The following is a 19,659-nucleotide window of genomic DNA, read 5'->3' on the forward strand; positions in this document are numbered from 1 at the left end:
ATGCAATTGATAAATGAAGTATTCCATGAGCATCTGTTCAACGGGGTCCTGGTTTATCTTAACGACATCCTTATCTACACAGAGACCATGGACGAACATGTGAAACTAGTAAGAGCAGTTCTCAAAAAACTGTTGACTGCAGAACTATATGCAAAACTGTCTAAATGCGAATTTCATCAAACCAAAATTGACTACTTGGGGTACCGTATATCTGCGGAAGGGACTGGAAATGGATCCAGGGAAGGTCCGCGCAGTGTTGAAATGGGCACCTCCGCGCACTCTCAAACAGTTGCAGAGTTTTTTGGGATTTGCCAATTTTTATCGCCAGTTCATTCCCTCTTTTGCAAAGATTGCCCTACCAATCACAAATCTCTTAAAAACCAAAGGGAATGGGAAGCCTAAACCATCCCTACCACTAGAATGGTCAATGGAATGCCAAGCGGTGTTTGAAAAACTGAAACGGCTGTTTGCTGCCAAACCAGTCCTCAAGCACCCCGACATGGAGGTCCCATTTGTGGTTCAAGCAGATGCCAGTGACGTGACCGTGGGAGCAGTCCTGCTCCAAGCGAATACTGAGGGAAAGTTACAACCTTGTGCATATACATCTCAGAAACTGACGGATACTGAAAGGAGGTGGGCTATATGGGAGAAGGAGGCGTTTGCTGTTCTCTGGGCTCTTTTAACTTGGAGACAGTTTTTGGAAGGAGCTAAACACCCGTTTGAATTATGGACTGATCACTAGAAGCCTTAAAAACGTCCAGAAAACTGTCACCAAAACAAGCCCGATGGGCCCAATACTTTAACCATTTTAACTTCTCCTTGCATTACACTCCAGGAGGAAAGAATTTCCTAGCAGATGCACTTTCATGGCTGCCACAATACAATAGTGCCCGTACAGACGTGGTCCGCCCTATTATCCCGGTGCAACAACTTGCAGCCCCAGCAGTTACCCGGGGCCAACTAAAGACTGATGCGTCCTTGCCAGATGACCTAACTGAGTTATTGAAGGAGGCATTAAAAACAGATGACCGGTTTCTAGCCCATTCAAATGAATGTACCCTCTGTGATGGCCTGGCCTGCGTAGGGGCTGAATTGTATGTCCCTGCTTGCATGAGGGAGACCATACTAGTGTTGCCACGATGCCAAGATGGCTGTACATTTTGGATTTGTAAAAACCCTACATCTATTGAAAAGACAGTTCTGGTGATCAGGTTTGAAGGAAGACATTGAATCTTACATAGCAAACTGCCCCGTGTGTACAGCAGCTAAGAGACCACCCGGTAAACCACCAGGCCTATTGCAAACTGTTGCTCACCCTGGAGCTCCATGGAGAGAAATATCTATGGACTTTATAGTGGAATTGCCTGAAATTGGTGGCAATACAGTAATTTGGGTAGTAACCAATTTATTCTCCAAGCAAGTGCATTTCATCCCACGTTCAAAAATACCCTTAGCTAAAGCTTTAACTAAACTATTTATCCAACACATCTACAGACTACATGGGGTGCCTGAACGCATAATCTCAGACCGGGGGGTCCAGTTCACTTCCCAATTCTGGAAGGAGTTTTTAAGACTACTAGGATCTGCCCAGGGGTTAAGCTCCGCCCACCATCCTCAAACTAAGGGGGCTTGTGAGAGATCCCATTCGGTTCTGGAACAATATTTGAGGTGTTACATTAACTATCAACAAGATAACTGGGCACTACCTTTTGCTGAGGTGGCCTATAATAACTCTATACATAGCAGCACTGGATTCACCCCCTTCAAAGTTCCTTCTGGGCAAGATTTTGTTCCAATCCCAGAACTACCTGAAGGAAAGCCATCGATTCCATCGCTGGCTGATTGGATCAGACAGGTACAAAGCACCTGGAAGATAACCCGCAAGGCCTTAGACGAAGCCAATCGTTTGCATAAGAAGCAGGTGGATAAGAGAAGAGCTCTGGCCAAGAATTTCCAAGTGGGAGATAAAGTTTTTCTATCTACCAAATATTTGCAAACGACTCAAAAATCGAAAAAACTTGGACGTAAATATGTTGGTCCCTTCCCCATTGTGAGGGTGATAAATCCTGTCACTGTACAGTTGGAATTACCAAAAACTTTGCGAAGAATTCACCCTGTATTCCATGTCAGTTTATTGAAACCTGAACACACGTCCCCTATTAGATCAATAGCTACTACACCACCCCCCTCCCAGTGCCAATTCTTATTGAAGGAGAACAACATTTTGAAGTTAAAGAGATTCTAGAAAACATAGGGGTAGAGTCCAATACCTAGTGGCATGGAAACATTTCCCTTTGTCCCAAGCAGAATGGGTGAATAAGGAGGATGATCGAGCCCCAAAGAAACTGGCTTTGTTCTATGAAAAATACTCTGATAAACCATGACTAATCTCTCTTTTCCTTCTAGGACTAACGTCCTTTCTGCAGGGGGGCCAAATGTCAGCTTCCGCATGCTGCTTTTATTGTTTTATTGCTCAGTTAATTGGTTTATTGCTGTTTTTAGTGCTAGGCATTGGAAAAGCGTATTGTATCTTTAATTATGGGCCAGCTGCTTCAGCTGCCATAGGTGGGAGGGGGAGGAGACTAATCCAGAAACGAAACTGATGAATTCAAAACCTAAGAAGCAGGCTAATAACTCTTGCAGTCAACGTTGTGCATAGCAGAGATGACATCCTATGAAGATGACCTCCATGTGACGCTTGAGGGAGAAGTGGATTGGACCCAACTGTCTGACCTTTGGAGGGAGGTGGGATTTATGTGGGGACAGGTATGTGTAAGGCACGCATATTATTCAGAACTTGCTTTATTTCATTGCATTCAGTTCATTCTTAGTAAAAGATACCTTTCTCTACAAACAATGGAGTTGGGGTTTTTCTTTCTTCAGTTTTGAAAGGGGCAACTACTTGCGGCCTAGCCGGTTGGATGAAGCCGTGTTTTAGGTTCTTATCAATAAAATTCATAGCTCCTCCAGCTCCCGGGGGGTCATGGGGTAAGTTTTGGTTTTGAAAGCTTTACCCCCAGAAGGATTTCTCTGCTACAGTCTGTAGGCCTATGGGGAGGCAGCACGTCAGAGGCCATTTCACTAAACACCTCCCGAAGGTCCCAGTATTCTTTAGAAATTCTTTCCTCCCCTTCCAGGTGCTCCGTTGCAGCTGCAGCCACTTCATTCGGGAATTTAGCCATACAAAAGGGGTTCTCCCTCTCTATCCTACACTGTTTAGAGTGAATGCGTAGCCCATCCGTCCTCCAATTTATTCGCATGTTCCATTTCCGGAGCCATGGCAGACCCAGCAGGAGGGGTCGTTCCATGCCTGGTGCCACAATAAAGCTCAGGGTCTCTTGGTAATCGCCCATGCTCATCTCTATTGGTTCGGTTATGAAATGGGTGGAAGCTCCCCCTGCTACAGACCCATCTAACTGGCAAAATGTGATAGGTCTGCTCAATGATCTTAGTCAGGTCCATCTTTTCCATGATCACAGGGCTGATAACACACCTTGTGCAACCCGAGTCCAGAAGGGCTAGCATCTTCCCATGGGCCCCGATAGAAGAGAATTGTAGTCCCCCTGGGATAGTCAAGGGTCCCCCCCCTCGGACTTACCAGGAGGTCCTCGTCAGAATCAGTTTTAGAGTCGCTGTCATCAGTGCCGGTCATAGTTCCCAGATCACCCTGTTTTGGGGAACGAACTCAACGACTTCCACTCCTTTCAGGGTAAACTCGCAACACTTGGCGGGCAGTTTGTCAGCTCTCTTCCCACCACCAGGGGTCGCCTGGGGTCCAAGCTTTGTGATGCATTCAGCTGTGCGGTGAACCTCTTTTCCATGTCTGAAACACGTGGTGGACTTCGGCTTTGAGCTGGCGGGTCCCCTATTGTCTTTCGGAGTTCCCTTGTGTGGCGCGGAAGGTGCCTTGCTCCAAGTGTGACCACCACGAATACGATCTCTGGCCAAATCACTCTCCACATCCGCAGCCAGCACATACCAACCCTGCAGATCACGAAGGGCACCACGCGAGTGGCAATCCTTATAGACATCTTTATTAAGGCCATCTTTGTAGTTTTCCAGAAGAGCTACTTCTGACCACCTTCTCATGTAAGGCACTAGCTTGCAAAACTCCTGGGTATACTCTACCACCGATCTCCGTCCCTGTTGGATGTATTTCATCCGGATTCTGGCCATTTGCTCCGCCACAGGATCCTCAAATCATGCTCTGAGTGCTGCCATAAATTGGTCATAATTTCTTAGCACGGGGGAATTTTCGTTGTGAAGGGTTACCATCCAGACACCACCCCCTCAAAAACTCTGGTCACGCATCTCACACAGGCTGCGTCGGAAAGAAAATCCTCTCCCCAGTCTTACATGTGGTTCCAAACTTGAATTAGGAAGCATCCCAGCCCTTTGGGATCCCCTCCATATTTTCCAGGCAATGGGGGGATTTTGGGCTTTTTCTGCCTTTGTGGCAGTGCCTGCCCAGCAGCGGGGCCCTGGCCCGCAGCGGATACTAGGGTCCCCGGGGTCTGGGCTGCGTCTTCCTGGGCTGTAGCTGTCTCTTCCAAGCAAGTATCAGCTTCAGGGCTCCCCCTCCCCCTGGCCATGTTAATCTCCTCCCCTTCCAGAGAATCCCTGGGCAGGCAATTCATACCTTTCATGACTCTCAGAGGCTTCCCTCAGTAGCTGTACCGCTTGGGTGATCAGAAGGTCTTCCTTCTGTTCTTCCTACCAGGCGAGCATCCCCCCTCAGTGTCTAGTAGTCGTCATCCCGGGGGGGGGGGTGTGTATCCCCCGGCTCTGGTAGCCTCCCTACTCCAAGAAACCCTCTGGGCCTCTCCAACTTTTCTTCAAGCTGTAATTTAGCCAACCATTCCGAAGCATCCCAGCTGGGTTGTGCCTGAGGGAGAGTAGATCCAGCAGCTCCGATATCTTCCTGGTTGCTGCCTTGGTCAGACATCCTTTTCTCAGCCCCCACGATGTGTTTCTGGGATGGCTGAAGTGTGAGAGCTTGCTTAATGTCAGGAATGCCTCCTTTCAATACTCAAGAAAGAAAACCCTCAACTCCATTGTTTGTAGAGAAAGGTACTTTTACAGAGTATGAACTGAAAGCAAACAAAATGAAAGCAATCTCTGAGGTATTTGGTGTGGAATACACATATAAGAATTATGGCACGTGGGGTGCATCTTCAGATGGTTTAATCCCTCTGGTATGCTCGGGCTGTTAACCTTGACTGTTATCAGCCCGCCTTCCAACTGCTGAACACATTTGAAGAAAACTCTTCTTTTCTCCTCCAGCACTCCTTACCCTCCCCCCACCTTTGTACCATGACAGCCGTAGCAAGCTAGGTAATAAATGCATAAATCAGGAGACAGACTACCCAGAGCAATAAAGCAATAAACTTGTAGCGAACGGAGGCTGACAGCTATCAAGATCACCTCCACCTTCACTGTGAGAACCTTCCTGATGATTGCTGGGATCAAGGCCAGGGGGGAAAGGTGTATAAAAGTCCCCGAGACAACAGACATCTCAGGGCATCTGTTCCTGCTGCCCACTGTGTTCTGAACCTACTGAAAAACCTCAGCAGATGGGTGTTTTCTGGAGAAGTAAACAGATCTATAATTGGCCTCCTGTAGCAGACTGCCAGCTCCTGAAACAGTGAGGGGTGTAAATGCCACTCTGAGTGGTTCACTGTCAACCTACTGAAACAATCTGTTTGCACATTCAGGGTCCTAGATATGTGCTCTGCCTTTATGAACTGAAAATTACTCTCCACCCAGCGCCCCAGACAATCCATCAGTGCCATGAGGGGTCTGGAATGTGTCCCCCTTGGTGATTGATGTGTGTCTTGGCTGTCACGTTGTTTGTTGTTGTTTTTTTTATAAAAAGTTTTATTTTTACAATCATATCAAATAATTCATCCAATGTACAGTTATATACAATTAGTCGGGCTTGCCCAGTCACCACCACCCTTTTTAACACTCTTCCCTCTTCTACCTTCTTTTACTTTCCAAACCTTCCTCTCCTTCTCTTATCTACATCCACTCCTCCCTCCACCCTACACCTTCCTTCTTCCTCTACTATCCCTCTTCCTTCCTCTTCTCCTCTTTCCTACCTCCTACTCTCTCTTTTCTCCCTCCCCACCGTTCTAAAATGGTAACTATGCAGACCCGACCCTACATTAATTATATTTCTTCAATAATCCCTGTACATTAACCATCACTCCATCTCTACCAAAACCCCAATTCCCTCCCCTTACCCCCACCCCCACCCCGACTTCCCAGAACAAAAGGCAGGGTATCAAAACTAACAATCATAATCCAAAATAATTCCTAAATTATAATCTTTAGTCACACCACACTTAGTCACACTCTCAATTCCCCTCTCCTTCAAAAATATATCTAATACAAAATATTTCCTAAATTTACTCATATGCTATTCGATATTTTTTTATCTGATACTTATTTTAAATATAATCAATCCACATTTTCCATTCTAAAATATATTTTCTAGTATATAGTCTTTCAAGTAAGCGGAGATTTTGTCATCTCTGCCAGATTTGATACTTTGAGTGTCCATTTGTTGTTTTGTTTTGTCCATTCTTGATTGTAGGTAATTCTTCTTTCTTCCAATACTGAGCAATCAAAAGTCTTGCGACTGTTATTAAGTTCAAAATCAATTTAGTCTCTATAGCTGTATAGTCCATAATTATTCCTAGTAGAAAGAACTGCGGAGTAAACTTAATCTTCTTTTCAAAATATTCTGCATGATCCACCAGCCTTTAATCCAAAATACTTTAACTTTTTACAAGTCCACCATATATGGTAATAAGTAGCATCTTCACAATCGCATCTCAACATTTAGCAAGATCTAATATGTGTTTCTTGTAAACAGGTAATGTCATTTTAAATTATTTCAAATAATGAAATACTTTCCTTCTCTTCTGCGGTGAATTCAGGCCATTAACATTCAAGATAATAGTTTAATTACCATTATCGGCCAAAGGAAACTTTTGGAACACCAGCCGCAGATCACATTTTACTTTAGGCCTTGCTCCTCCACTGTTTCCATTGTAGTAGTTGCCAGTTGTTGTTGTGCCTTCATCTCTTGTTCCTTGCGTTTAGCAGCAGCTCTAGTCAGCCTTTGTTCTTTTGAATCTAAACCCGTCGTAGGTATTTCCAACACTTGTAATAAATCTTCTTCCATCACAATCTGTTCTTGTACCTGCTTCACTTCTCTTCCTTCACTTCAGCCTCCTTCTTCTAGCTTCCAATGGGGAAGACTTCCATCTTTTAATACCTCAACATAAAATTCTCTTGCTTTTCCAACCGTATTGAAACGATGTACTTTCCCTGCATAATATACTATTATACCAGTTGGAATATCCCATCTATATTCAATCTGATGTTTTTTAAGTTCATTCACCAGGAAGGCAAATTCCTTCCTAGCCCTTAACATTTTGGTGGAATTTCCTTTAATATCAAGATATCTTGACCAGCAATCTGAATCTTCTCCCCTTATATGAAGCTTGCAAAATCTGATTTCTCACTATTCTGTTTGTAAAATAAATAACAACATCCCTTGGCAACTTTTTTGCCTTGCTATCCAAGAATTCACACGATATATTTTTCAATTTGATAAGCCACATCTGCTGGACGAGCTGCTAATATCTCAGCAAATACTTCAGAAAAATTCCCTTAAATTCTCTTCCTTATTTTCTTTCAAACCTCGGATTCTAAGAGCAAATTCCATATTTCTGTATTGTATCAAAACTATTTCATCCTCTGTCTTTTCCATTTTACTTTGAAATTCATCCATTTTATTTTCTAATTTTGAATTATGTTGCTTAATTACTTCAACCTCCTCTTCCAATAAAATCACATTCGTTGCCAAACTTTGTACTGCCATTACAAATCCTTCTTTAACTTCTTTATTTCCCACTTGAATTTCTGATATCTGCTCTTTCATTTCAGACATCTCATCAGTTATAACTTTAAATTTTTCTTCTATAAAGCCTTTTAAGTTCTCTTGTAACGCCTCTAAATTCAATGTTCTAGTCTCTGCTGTATGAGCTGGAGAGGCACCAGCTGATAAAGTTCCAAAGCTCTTTGTTACAGTAGACTTTAATTGTTTGGCTGCCATCTTCTATAAAATTATTTATTTATTTATTTCCAACTTAATATTCACTTTAAATCTTCTTAACTTCTGAGAAACCCAGTCTTTTAAAGCAGTATTTAAAAAATCTCCCTAGATTCTATCAGCAGGCAGCAAAGAGTTAAAGCAGCAAGTAACATGCAAATTACCAACTGCAGAGGCACACGCTGAAAGTATCACTTTCTTTCCACTCGTTAACTTGTTAACAATTCGCCTCCATTTTCTTGCTGTTTTCAAGCTTGTTACAAAGTATCGGGAATCGGCTTGGCTACTTGCTTAAAGTTCTCCCACTTTCGTTCTGTCCGGTATAATCCTTTATTGTCCAAAATAAATCTCGGCGTTTGGTCGTGGTGATTGGTTCCGCCAAAGCAGAAGAATCCTCGGATCTGGAGCACTTCGGGTTACTGGAGGGAACTTAACCCTTCAAACCCCTTTTTTCTCAGGGGCTTTAGGGAAATTCAACCTCTGCCCTCAGCTCACCCCTTCTCCTTCTCCCGAAGAAGGGGTTTTCCGAACCGCTGGGCAGCAGATTTAAGCTGTCCTAGCGATTCCACATAATCCAGAGGTTGGTGATCGTAAAGATCACCGCCATCACCTACGGTGCCAAACCGGAAGTCCTGTCACGTTGTTTGTTAATACCAACACATGTTGTCCCACTATGGCTTCTTTGAAACTCTTGAGGGCCAGGTAAACTGCCCTGAGCTCCAGCCAATTGATCCTGCGCAACAGGTCTGCCTTTGTCCACTGGCCCTGTGCAATTTGTGACCGGCAGTGTGCCCCCCAGTCATAAAGGCTGGCGTCCATCATGATAGTCAGATAGTCTGATTCTTTGAAGAGGCACCCTTTTGCAAGGGCCTGTGATCTCCACTACTGAAGGGACTGCAGTACCTGTAGAGGAACTATTAGCCTGTCCTGGGAATTGCTCCTGCCAGATTGTTGGTAAGGCAGGAGAAACCACTGGCACAGGGGTGAAATGCTCCCGGTTCAGACTGGATCGACTGATCCAGTAGCAATGGTGGTGAGTGGTTTGGAGAACCAGTAGAAAAAATCCGTGCCGCCCCACCCACCCATGCCCTCCCAATTGCCCGGTTGCCTGCTTGCTGCTTCTTTTAAAAAATGGTTTTAACTGAATTAACTTAATTAAGTTATGAAAGCGAGACATTTTTATATTAATGTTTTAAAGAGTGGGAATCCTTTGTTGTTAGATGCTAAGTTAATTGGTTTGGAAATGATGGAAAATAGAATGGGAGAGGGGAGGAATGTTTAAGAATTGAATATGATGATTATGGTTAATTTTTGGAATTGATTTGTTTAGGATATAAATTATAGGATTTTTGTTATTTGCTATTTGTATGGTATAAATCTATGGGATGATATTATTTAATTGTGAAGGATGGAAAGTGAAATTTATGAAAGTTATGAAGTTAAGCTGGAAATATTATATTTGAGAGATTTTATTCGAAATGATATTTGATTGGGAGTAGTATTGGAAGATTGGATATTAAATGTTATGACAATTGAAGAAATATATAAGTGATAAAAATTTGAATTTGAGAAGCTGGATTGTAATTTAAGAAATGGACTTATGAAATTTGAAGAAATATACAAGTGGGTAAAAAAAAATTGAATTTTAGAAGATGGACTAATTTTTAAAATGGACTGTAAGAAGAACGGACATTAAATGTTATGGCAATTGAAGAAATATATAAGTGATGAAAATTTGAGTTCGAGAAGATGGACTGTAATTTGAGAAATGGATTTATGAAATTTTTTTTTGTATATAAAAAAGTTTTATTTTTACAATCTTATCAAATAATTCATCCAATGTACAGTTATATACAATTAGTCGGGCCTGCCCAGTCACCACCCCCCTTTTTAACCTTCTTCCCTCTTCTACCTTCTTTTACTTTCCAAACCTTCCTCTCCTTCTCTTATCTACCTCCTCTCCTCCCTCCACCCTACACTCTTCTCCCTCTTCTACCCCTCTTCCTTCCTCTTCTCCTCTTTCCTACCTCCTACTCTCTCTTTTTTCCCTCCCCACCGTTCTAAAATGGCAACTGGTCAGACCCGACCCTACATTAATTATATTTATACATCTTCAATAATCCCTGTACATTAACCATCACTCCATCACTAACCTCAACCCCAATTCCTTCCCTTTACCCCCACCCCCACCCTGACTTCCCAGAACAAAATGCAGGGTATCAAAACTAACAATCATAATCTAAAATAATTCCTAAATTATAATCTCTAGTCTCTCCACGTTTATTCACACTCTCAATTCCCTCTCCTTCAAAAATATATCTAATACAAATTATTCCTAAATTTACTCATATGCTATTTGATATTTTTTATCTGATACTTATTTTGAATATAATCAATCCACATTTTCCATTCTAAAATATATTTTTCTTGTGTATAGTCTTTCAAGTAAGCAGAGATTTTGCCATTTCTGCCAGATTTGATACTTTAAGAGTCCATTCTTCAATTGTAGGTAATTCTTCTTTCTTCCAATATTGAGCAATCAAAAGTCTTGCGGCTGTTATTAAGTTCAGAATCAATTTAGTCTCTATAGCTGTACAATCCATAATTATTCCTAGTAAAAGAACTGCGGGTAAACTTAATCTTCTTTTCAAAATATTCTGCATGATCCACCATACTTTAATCCAAAATGCTTTAACTTTTTTGCAAGTCCACCATATATGATAATAAGTAGCATCTTCACAATCACATCTCCAGCATTTAGCCTGTACATTAGGATACATACATGACAATTTTGGGGGGTCTAAATGCCATCTATAAAACATCTTATAAAAATTTTCTCTCATATTTTGTGCTTGTGTAAATTTAACATTCCTCACCCAAATTCTTTCCCAAGTTTCCAACATTATTGGTTACTGAAAATTTTGTGCCCTTAATCATACAATCCTTAACCAAATCAGTCTCTGAATCTATTTCTACTAATACATTATACAACCTCTTAATATGCTGTTGACCTTGATCTCTCATTTGTTTTAACAAATTATCCTCAATTGCTTAACACCTATTTTTGATCTAATTTCCATCTAGCTTGTAGTTGTCCATATTGGAACCATGTATAATTTTTCCCTTCTTCCCCCATCTTTTCTCTAGATTTTAATTGTAACTCCCCCTTTTCCATACAAAGAAGTTCTCTATAAGTAACTACCTCCATCTTTTGATATATATTTATATTTTCTATCATGTGTCTCGGGTTTGCCCATATTGGAATCTTTCCATCTAATTTGTATTGATATTTCCTCCAAACCCTCAATAATGCATTTCTAATTATATTATTTTTAAATATTTTATCAACTTTCTTATCATATAATAAATAGGCATGCCACCCATATAACAAACCATAACCTTCTATATTCAGAACTCTTTCCTCAGTTAAATTAATCCAATCAGTAATTAATGATAAAACAACTGCTTCATAATACAATTTTAAATTAGGCATTTTAAGACCCCCCCTTTCCCTTATATCCTGCATTACTTTTAATTTTATTCTTGGTTTTTTGCCCATCCATACAAATTTACTAATCCCCTTTTGCCATTCCTGTAATTTAATATCATTCTTAAACACCGGTATCATTTGAAACAAAAACAAAAACCTGGGCAAAACATTCATTTTTATAGCCGCTATTCTTCCCAGCAAAGATAGTTGTAACTTCTTCCAACTCTCCATTTCTTTCCATACCTTCTGCCACAATACCTCATAATTATTTTTGTATAATTTAACATTTGAAGCTGTAATATATATTCCTAAATATTTAACCTTTTTAACGATTTCAAAACCTGAAGTTCTTTCTAACTCTTCTTTTTGTTGTATATTCATATTTTTAGTTATCATCTTTGTCTTTTGCTGATTCACCTTAAATCCAGATACTTTACCATACTGACCAATTATATCTTTTAAACCAGTTACTGAGTATATTGGTTGAGATACAGTAACAACCAGGTCATCTGCAAAAGCTCTTAATCTATAATCTTGATGTTTAACTCTAATTCCCTTTATTCGATCGGAACCACGTATGTTATTCAGAAGAATTTCTAAAGTTAAAATAAAAAGTAATGGGGACAAGGGACATCCCTTGTCCCCAGGGATTTATGAAATTTGAAGGAATATACAAGTGGAAAAAAAAATTGAATTTGAGAAGATGGATTAATTTTAAAAATGGACTGTAAGAAGAAGTAATATGTGAAGTTGGTATTGCTTCTTTTCTTTTTTTCTTTTTATTATTCTTTCCTATCTCTTTCTTTTTATTGTGAGGGGATCTAAAGTTTCAAATTTTTAAAGGTGGGCGGTTATGTATATTTTGTATACTTTAGCTTGTGATTGTTGGTCATAATACCCGGTATTTGCTCTGAGAAGTCTGGGGCGGGGAAGGGGAGGAGGGGGAAAGGAAATGATACATGGATTGATTATTAATGTACAGTAATTTTGAAGATATGAAATTAAAATTTAAAATGATATTGGGGATGCTCGACTGCCATTTCAGAAAGAAAAGGAGAGAGGAGTAGAAGGAGGGAAGAAAGTAGGTAGGAAAGAGTAGAGAAGGAGGAGGGGAATAAGAAGGTTAGATAGGGTGGAAGAAGGGAGGAGTGGAGAAGGAGGAGAGGAAGTAGTAAAGTGAAGGAGATGAAGGATGGGAAAGTAGTAGAGGTAGAGAGGGAGGTTGTGAAGAAAGGAAGTGGCAATCGGGCAGGCCTGAATTAGTAATAAATAAAAATTAATGATTAATGATGGATAATAGTTTGTACATAAATATGATGTTGGAAAATGGAAATAAAAATTATTTTTTTAAAAAAATGGTTTTAAAAGATAAAAAAAGGCTCTGATGATCACAGCTGAGCCATGCAATCGTCAGAGCCTTTTTTTCCCTTTAAAATTTTTTTTTTACAACCTATTCATCCGAATTGGTTGTAAAAAAAACGCTTTTAAAAGTAAATAAAAAAATCACATACCACAGCTGATCACCTTCCCCACATGCTGTTCTACTTACCCCATTCCTCCTTTTGGTGTGCACTGTGTGGGCACACTTCGCATTTGGTGCATGTACGCACTGCGCATGAGCGCACACATGCACAGCCAGAAATTGGTAGTAAACCGATTGAGATTTCAGCACTGCACTGGCATGAAGTCGTACCCACGTAAAGCCCTGGTGTGAAGTTATGCCTATGGAACAATGGCGATACATGACATCATCTTCCCCAGGAGTTGCGACAGGAATACAAGTGGTACTGTGTCCATGGCCATGATGTGGCTTACTAACTGCTGCAAGCTGTCCCTTCTCCCCAGGGAGAGAGACCACACATACAGATGTATCTATAATGGCTCCCAGATGGAGTAATCTGGTGGTCTGATGAAAATGGCTCTTGTTGTTGTCTATCGAAAAGCCATGTTTTTGCAGAACCTAGATTGTGATCCGAAGATCTGTCTCTGCCCGAACAGATGATGAGGACCGAATCAGAATGTCATTCGGGTAACATTGGACTCTGACTGGCACAGATCGAAGGTGGGCTGCTAAGGCCGCCAATATCTCTGTGAAGGCCCGTGCTGCAGCTTTCTGTGCAGATGGGCTCAGGCTGAAAAGCCCCAGAGGAAGCTCTCTTTCTGTCCACATTGGGTTGTTGGCTGTGGAGCGCGCACGAGATACCATCTTCCACCTTAAATAGAGGCAGGCAGACCCATAATGAGTAGCTGCTGCCATGGCTCAAATCATGCTCTCCATGCTACCACCACTGATCAGTATGCCCCAGATGCCTCTGGGCAGTGACTGAGTCCTCCTTCTGCCTTCCTGGTGGGAATGTCCAGGCCTCCGCTCGCCAAAGAGCCAGATACTATTTACCGGCCCTTACCACTAACCGTGGCTGGTCGGGACCTCGGATGATCAAAGGCAGCAAGGGAGACAGCTGATCAGCAGACCGAAAAGTTGCCTGATCGCTGGAGCGGTCCACAAATAAAGAAACAATGTTTTGTTAAGATCGTGAGTTGGAGAATCCAGGCCAAAGGCACATCTCTCTCCGATATATCTCTTCTGCATGAAGACTGAGCCGAACTGGGAATCACCAGTCAAGAAGAGAGTGACCAGAGATACAAATAAGATCACGTGCTCAGTCTCCATGCAGAAGATAGAACTACTACCCATTCCTGGATGGTCTCATACAGCTCTAGGGAGAATGTCCCCAAAACAGGTCTGATGGGCACTGTACTTCCAATGCTTTAATTTCACTTTGAAGTACTTACCGGGAGGGAAAAACTTTTTGGCAGATGCCTTGTCCAGACTACCGCAATACAACAGTATCATAGCGGAAGTAATTAAGCCCATGTTCTCAGCCTCCCAATTAGCAGCTAAGGTAGTCACACACTCTCAGACAAAGAATGACCTCTCCACCTTAGACAATGCCACCTCCACAGAATTCAAAAAAGCCTTGGAAATGGATGAGTAGTTTAGTCCTCATAAACATACTTGCATAATAAAAAATGAGTTAACTTGGATGAGAAATAAGCTCTATATCCCAGCTAGGGAAAGGTTGAGAACTATGCAAGCTTGTCATGACTCCCAAATTAGCTGGTCACTGGTTTTGTAAAAATGTTACATTTACTGAAACGGCAATTCTGGTTGCCCTCATTTAAAAAAACATGGAAAGGTATGTAGGAAGCTGCCCCATTGCGCTGTTGCAAAACACAGGCCGGTGGAAAACTCCAGTCTACTGCACCTGGTGGCCAACCCTTCAGCACCATGGAGAGAGATCTCCATGGATTTCATTGTTGAATTGCCTAAGAGTTCTGGAAACACAGTGGTCTGGGTTGCCATTGACCTTTTCTCAAAGCAGGTTCACATCATCCCATGCAAAAAGATCCCTACAGCTGAAGCCTTGGCTAAGCTGCTTTTGGTCCACATGTACCGCTTGCATGGGGCTCCACGATGTATTATTTCAGACAGAGGGGTCCAATTCACATCCAAGTTCTGGAAAGCTTTTAAAAATCTAATCAGAACCGAACAGGGACTTAGTTCTACTCATCATCTGCAGACAAACGGGACCATGGAATGAACCAATTCAGTTCTGGAACAGTACTTGCGCTTTTTTAATTAACTATCAGCAGGACAACTGGACCAAATTATTGCCTTTTGCAGAAGTGGCCTATAATAATGCAGTTCACACTAGCACAGGTTTTACCCCTTTCAGAGCGGCCACAGGGCAAGAATTTAATGCTATGCTTGAGTTACCCTCATATGAACCAGAAATCTCCTCCTTCAAACAGTGGATCAGTCATTTGCAAACCATTTGGCTAGTGGTCTACAAAACCTTGGATGAAGCAATGCTGTCTATAAAGCACAAGCAGACAAGAAACAAACAGAACCTAGACCTTATAAAGTGGGGGACAAAGTTTACTTTTTCCACCAAGTTTCTAAAATCTTTGCAGCAGTCTAAAAAGCTGGGTCCTAAATACATTGGGCCTTTCCCCATAGTTTGTATTATTAACCCTGTCATGGTAGAATTACAACTCCCTAAGCCATTATGGAAAGTCCACCCCATTTTCCATTGTAGTTTACTGAAGCTTGAAGTCACCTCTGACCTTCATCTGGCTACTACCCCTGTTCCGCCCCCTATTATGGCAGAGGGCGAACATTTCAAAGTTCAAAAAATTCTAGATTTCAGGAAATTCCACAAAGCCACTCAGTACATGGTGGCTTGGAAACTCCCCTTCTCACACAATGAATGGGTTCACAAAAAATATGTGCATGCCCCTAAATTAGTACGTGTATTACATCAATTGTACCCTGAAAAACCTCACTGATTTTATGTTTTGTCTCCCCTTTCCTTTGTTTTCTTTCAGGTGGACTTCCTGTTTTTCTAGGAGGGCAGCATGAGAGGTCCCAGATATTTCTATTGGGATGCTGGCATTCTGGTGGGAGGGAGGGGGGAGGATTGGAGAGATCTCTATATGAAGTTTCTGTTTCTGTTTACTGCATTACTGTGCTGATCTCTATATGAAGTTTCTGTTTCTGTTCCTACATTGCTGTACTGTGGAAGGAGTTTGGTTAGCACTGCTTTAAATTGCCGTTTAAAGTGGGAAGCTTTCATTCCTGCCTAGATCTCTTGCTATCACAAACCTTTCAATAAAAACTTCTTTTGGAATGACTTCAGTTTCAATAATCCTGCTTTCTTGGGAAGATTGGAGAGGCTTACAGTACTAACTCTTCACGTGAACTTGGTGCTATCCCTGTGATGATGCAGCCCAGAACTGCATTGGCTTTTTGGGCAGTTTCAATGCACTGCTGGCTCAAATTGAATTGCATTTTATTGGAAAGGGTCCAGTGTTCAAGTCTGTCAAGATCCTTCTGCATCTTGAACCTAAATTCTAAAGTATTTGTTATTCGAGCCAGGTTGGTGTCGTCTGAAAATCTATTTTTTCATCTAAATTGTTTATGAAAATGTGGAAGAGTACTGGGCCTAAGACAGAACTTTAGGGTACCCACTACATGCAAAAATTCCAGGAGTTGCATCAGAAAATAAATTCTAACTGATGAAACAGGGAATATGTATTTGTTAATGAATAAAGTAGAAGTGTATCTGCCTACAGTACTGTTGAAAAGGCAGATGGATTTTCCATGAGCTAACAGCTCCTTATATAAACTGTGTGATATTTAGATGCTGTAGAATTCTTCTGCAATAAAACATTTAAGGAAAAGTACTTTAATAATATTTCATAAATTTTCAATACTTTCTTGTCATCTACTATGGAGTCTAATCTCTTTTTATTTTTTTATTTTTTTATTTTTTATTTTTCACATTTATATACCGCCCTATCTCCCTAGGGACTCAGGGCGGTTCACAGGCAAGTAAAAAGTACATATAAATACAGACTAAAATAACAATTAAAAAACTTATTCTACATAGCTGAATTATTAAAAACTATATAAATAATAAAACCCATTTAAAACCAGTAAATTTAAAATCTAATCCAGTCCTGCGCAGATGAATAAGTGTGTTTTAAGCTCGCGACGGAAGGTTCGGAGGTCCGGAAGTTGATGAAGTCCTGGAGGGAGTTCGTTCCAGAGGGTGGGAGCCCCCACAGAGAAGGCCCTTCCCCTGGGTGTCGCCAGACGGCACTGCCTAGCTGACGGCACCCTGAGGAGTCCCTCTCTGTGAGAGGGACATGACATTTTTCATGACATTATTAGATTTTTATTTTATTTTTTATGGTGGTGTATATACACAATATTCCACTTTAGGAGGCACTGGAAGGCCAACTAAAGAATAAGTAATTGACTGAAGTGCAGTGTAACTGTTTGTATATATTCTGCTGCTTTAAGGGCCTTTACTCCTGCCTTCAGAGAAAGCGGCTACAAGTGTAAAAAAAGTCACTGCACTCTCTCCCAAAGAAGAACCCATTATCTTGGCAGTGGCTGGGACGAGTAAAATTTTTCCTAAAGTCAGACTCACAATTAGGAAGTGATCAAGGATAAGTCGAACTTCTCTGGTAGGGCTCGGACAGGTGGCATGTAAACAAGGAGACTTGTAAAGAATTCATCTGAGCAAACCTAATTTCTTGGTTACTTTGTTACATTTACTTTAAATAGTTGCTGTATGGTCTGTGGTTCCCTTTCTTAGACAAATGTTTGATTATTATTATTTAGAGGGCAAATCACTGATTTTTCCATGCATGTATTCTAGGACTTACTGGATACCACTACATACTTAGCAATAAGATTAAAAAGGGATAGGCCAAATGTAATGCAATTGCAGTATCAACCTATAGCATGAAAAACAAGTTATCTGAGCTTCAGTAAGCTAGCTCCTTACAGTATACTATTTGGGATATAAAGTTAGGATCATTAACTGACATTTTTGTCTACTACCATGCTAATTAGAAGTGCTTGGGCATTTTCAGGAAGCAAATGGCAAAATGTCCATCCTATTAGGGTGCAAATTCCTCTCCTTTTGTATGTGCACCAATGATGGGTTGCTCCTGGTTCACGTGAACCGGTAGCAGCGGTGGCGGGAGGCTCTGCCCACCTGCCCAAATGTCATAAAAAATACTCTGCACATGCACAGAAGCTTCTGAGCATGTGCAGAAGTGCCACGCACTACCAATAATGAACCGGTAGTGCTGGGATTTGAAACCCACTATTAATGTGCACCATTTGTATGAAATCTCTAGATTCTGCAGATGCCCCTATGCTGATGAAGGGAGTTGTACTTTTAATGCATTAGAATACTCTCTTCTGGAAATCTGTGTTATGGGATATATAATACTGAATTCTAATGACTGAAAATGAAGGGACAAGGGGATAGACGGAGAACTTATCAACTGTGCAGACAACATCAAGCTAGCAGGAATAGCCAACACTCTGGAAGATAGTTTTAAGATACAGGATCTTGACAGACTTGAACATTGGGTGCTATCTAACAAAATGAAATTCAATGGTGAAAAAAGTAAGGTTCTACATTTAGGCAAGAAAAACAGTACAGTATATGTGGTACAGTATATGTGGTACCTTGCTCAATAGTAGTAACTGTGAAAAGGATCTTGGAGTCCTAGTGGACAACCATTTAAATATGAGCCAGCAGTGTGCAGAAACTGCCAAAAAAGCTAACACAGTTCTAGTCTGCATAAACAGGGGGATAGAATCAAGATCATGTGAAGTGTTAATACCACTTTGTAATGCCTCGGTAAGGCCACACTTGGAATATTGCATTCAGTTTTGGTCGACACGATGTAAAAAAGTTGTGGAGACTCTAGAAAGTGCAGAGAAGAGCAACAAAGATGATTAGGGAATTGGAGGCTAAAACATAAAAAGAACTGCTGCAGGAACTGGGTATGTTCAGTTTAATGAAAAGGACTAGGGGTGACATGATAGCAGTGTTCCAATATCTCAGGGGCTGCCACAAAGAAGAGGGAGTCAAACTATTCTCCAAAGTTGCCTTATACACTGTAAGCCGCCCTGAGTCTTCGGAGAAGGGCGGGATATAAATGTAAAAACCAAAAAACCAAAAAACCAAAAGCACCTGAGGGTAGGACAAGAAGAAATGGGTGGAAATTAATCAGGGAGAGTAGCAACCTAGAACTAAGGAGAAATTTCCTGAGAGCTAGAGCAATTAATAAGTGGAACAACTTGCCTTCAGAAGTTGTGAATACTCCAACACTGAAAGTTTTTAAGAAGATATTGGATAACCATTTGTTTGAAGTGGTGTAGGATTTCCTGTCTAAGCAGGGGGTTGGACTAAAAGACCTCCAAGGTCCCTTCCAACTGTTATTTTGTTTTCCCAAAAATCTTCACTTAACCAAATAGAACATTATAAAATACCAAAGGAATAACTTTATCAGTTGCAGCAAAAAGAGTAAGATATACTTCGTCTATTTATGTACTATATATTTAGTGGCAGATCAAGAAACAGAAAGCTGTAAACTTTCAGAATGCACTGCAACCATGGAAAGAGAACAGGGCTGCCAGTGGCCAATTTTTTTTTTAATTTGAATTTATATC

This window comes from Ahaetulla prasina, chromosome 1 (assembly GCF_028640845.1).
Source record: "Ahaetulla prasina isolate Xishuangbanna chromosome 1, ASM2864084v1, whole genome shotgun sequence".
NCBI lineage: Eukaryota > Metazoa > Chordata > Lepidosauria > Squamata > Colubridae > Ahaetulla > Ahaetulla prasina.